Consider the following 4,130-nt stretch of genomic DNA (forward strand, 5'->3'; position numbering starts at 1 on the left):
TGAGGAGATTTTGAGTTGTTAATTGATGGAAATCTTGCATTCTATACTTCAAGCATTAGATACTTGAACATTCCCCATTTCATACGACCTATCAATAGTGTGCTTATATTAGAGAATTGTCCATCACCCATCCAACTAAGGAAGCCCTTTAAATTCAATAAATAAGAAATGAAGATTTTTCTAAGAATCATCAAATAATGAATTTTTACCTCAATAAAAGTAGGTTCAAACCTGGAAGCAGACCTATTTCGAATGTGTATAAGCATGACCGAGAAAGGTGGAAACCTAGTTAACATGGAATGGAAATGATGCTTCATATAGGAATTATGGATCCACCATGACAATCAATCAAATAGTTTTTAGGACTTGAAAACCAAGGGATGTTGATGGGTGTGGGACAAATGTCATCAGGTGCAAGTATATATACACCATCGATTTAAGTAAATATAAAACAGACCATTCCAAGCATTAAATCTTGTGGAAATGAAGTGCAACATAAATCAATTTTACAATAGAAACAATTTTTTTTCCACTTAAATTGCAACGACCAATGGTAATTACCAAGAAAAATGATTTTGATTTGTATGTGTTTCTATAGAAAGTAAAATAAATGTTAGGAAACTGTACAAAAACACAATAGAGAAAGATGAGAAAGATGTATAAAATGCTATAAAATAAAATGAAGATAGAGATTGAGAAGTAGTTGCAACGTTTAAATGGACATTATATCCAATTATCCACTATGTGTTCAACTAGACCTAGACACCATATTCTCCCCTATATTTGTCCTTTCAAGCCAATATAGGTTAAGTCTTCTAGATCAAATCTCTGATCTGATCTCACTAACATTTAGCCAATAAAAATCAAATTTGATATGGTTGATTTAAAACTTAGTTAATTAAACATGCAAATCTAATGAGTTTATAGCCCTTAACCTATTTCTATGGGTCAAATGAAAGCCAATCTTAGTTGTTTAACATTGGTTTATCTCCTATGTTGCTTCGTGAAAATTATTTATTATCTAACTCTCTTGATATTAAACTCAACATTATAAGCCAAATCTAAGTTCACACAATATGCATAAGCTAACCTAAACCAAATATTGAGTAAGAGCAAAGTGAAAAACAATAAAAGGATTTTGTTAGTTTTTTCATTACATGAATGTGCTCATCAATGGTTTATTTGTCAAATTTGTAGGAGTCGAGCATTTGGACTACAATTGGCTAACTAAAGTATAAAGTTATGAAAAATACCTATAAAGAGTCAAATTTTGACATTTTGAGTTGTAGATGTGACATGTCGTGGCATTGCATGAGGCTATAACCTTAGAGGAAGTAACTAGGGTAACGTTGTGGCACTGCGCTGATGTTGACATGCAAGGAAGACTTCGATTAATTCTAGATAGTTTCACAAGGTTGTGACGTTTTTTTTTTATATAATTGTGTTTTGCCGTAATTTGAAAAGATTGAACGAGGAGTTTGACTTAGGACTCATCACAATGGCGACCGATAGTCAATTTATGGACAAGAGGTCATAAATTGGAACTTTACAGAGATTGGCGATTGAGAAGTTCATCGAGAGTGATCCCAATTTGAGTATGCAGGAAAAGAGTCTGACTTGACTCTCTTTTCTTCTTAAACTTTGATTTTTCTACATTTGAATGCAACGTGATTGTTTGCATACAATGTATCCAAAGTGATTGAGTTATTTGTTCTTAGGATTTTGATGCAATTTTTAGATTGTTACAAAATGATTTAAATTCGTTATTGGTTTGATTAGTGCATTAGTTATTTTAGCATGTCTGTGTATAATATTTTTGAACAATTGGCCCCTATTTCAAACATATTTAATTTTTTAAAAATGGGATTAGGTTAGAGCTGACATGTTAAATTGTTAATCAAGGTATTCATAGAAGTGATAAAGAGGTTAATAAAGATCCAACAATGTTGCGTCTAGTTGGATAATTGCATAAAAATTGAATTGATGACTATGTGTTGGAGAAGATTGAAATATACTCTACCTAAATATGTAGATGCTTAACATTAAATGGTCTTAAAGAGTTAAACAATTAATTTTGTTTATCCATAATTAATAAAGTCATTAACTTAGAATGTGTCACCAAACCTAAATTCTATAGCCCAAAGAACAATATTTGTAAAAATCATAATTCTTTTACGCACTTTTACAAAAATAGCAAAAAAATTTATCATAACAGAGCCTATGTTACAACATTTTTTAAATTTGTAAAAGTAATAAATTTAAAAGTGATGACCATCTGATAGCCCTATGATTATCGTCTGATAGCCTTATGATATCATTAATCTTGTCATATTCGTAATGTAAAAAATTGGTGTTATGAGCTATTTTTTTTCTAAATGTTTTGGTCATTTGATGCAATTTTTCATTCTTTTAACAGTCATATGGTACATTTTTTTAAATGTCAATTCTACCCTTCTTATTCCTTCCTCTCGTGCTATAAGTAGTGACTTCTATAAATGATATCATGCTATCAGTAATGACTTCTATCAATGACAGATATCTAATATGCTAATGTGGTTTTCATAAATTCATCAATGATAACTCGAACTTTGAATTTCTATGTGATATAAATGTTGGTAGCATAACTTGAAATCAAAAATTTATTTCAACAAAAGTTGCAACAATATTAATTTAATTTATACTATAGAAGTTGTCATATCTATCGTACGTTATTATGATTCAAATCTATTACTGATAGGATGCTAATTTGATATCTCTTCTTTGTCCATTCATGCTAAAAACAAACAACCAAAATATCACTTTATAGATATTATTAGTGATCACAATAGAAGAATATTATTGATAGTAGCTATAAAAAATAACAATTGATAGCCTAATTAAAACTCATCACTTCCACATTGATATGCTTACCAAAGAGATATCACTTATAAAAAATATTCTTCTAACGATATCACTTATAAAAAATATTCTTCTAACGATATCACTTATATTTACGATCAACAATAATACTCTTCTAATGCAACAATTGATAGATAATGTTAGTGATATCGTTTTATGTTGATAACTATATTGAAAAATTACTTATAGTAGTTATCAAGAATATCAATTGATAGCAACATCACTGATAGAGGATATTGGTAATGATTGCTGATACCGCATTTCTCAAATTGAAAATTAATACTGATAGGCTTATCAATTATATCAATTGATAAAATATTTATCAAATTAAAAGCTGCCATTGATAACATCTATTAGTGATAACAACATATACAACCATTGGTGTTAGCAATGTATAACAACTATTAATGATAACTTTCAATTTAAGAAAACGAAAAAAAAAAAAAAAACTTGTAATGGTGACAAGTTATCTGATAACTTATCAGTTATAACTACTGATAACATCTATAAGTGATTTTTACCAGTTGTAGCTATTAGTGATAGTTTTCAATGTGAAAAATCGAGAAAGAAGTGTGTGAAATAATCATTTATCAAATTGAAAGTTATTCGTGATAACATATATATAACAATTATCAGTGATAGATGTTATCACTAAATGATAGTTTTAAATTTGAGAAATTCATCAACAAATGATCAAAATGATGGTTTGATGTTGGTATTTTAGTATTTTTTTGTGTTATATATGCAATTATTTCATCATTAGTTATTATTTTAGGTTTTTTTTGCCATTTATGCACTAACCCTTTATAAATGGAGATAAATGCAAATATAACCATTAGATTTAAAATAATTAAGTATATAACAACATTTTAAAAAAATTATAAATATAAAAAAATCTATCAAAGTCTATCACAATAGACCATGTTGTAAATATTGATCTATGTCTAATAGATTATAAGAGTTTATGAATGATTATAAATCTATCACGAATAGATTTGATTATATTTACCATTTTTAAATATATTATTATATATTTAATTATTTTAAATCTAACTAAGTACTGTTAGAAATTCAAATGAAATTTGAAGCTTCTCAAAAGAAAGCCCATAGTCTACAACCAACAGATCTGAGCCCAATGCCCAATGCCCAATGGCCGAAGCCGAAAGCCCAATCCATCTCCGTCTCGCCTGTACGATGAACAGCGTCATCAAGCATCTCTTCTCCAAATTTCC

The sequence above is a fragment of the Cucumis sativus genome, chromosome 5, assembly GCF_000004075.3.
Source record: "Cucumis sativus cultivar 9930 chromosome 5, Cucumber_9930_V3, whole genome shotgun sequence".
In the NCBI taxonomy this organism is placed as follows: domain Eukaryota; kingdom Viridiplantae; phylum Streptophyta; class Magnoliopsida; order Cucurbitales; family Cucurbitaceae; genus Cucumis; species Cucumis sativus.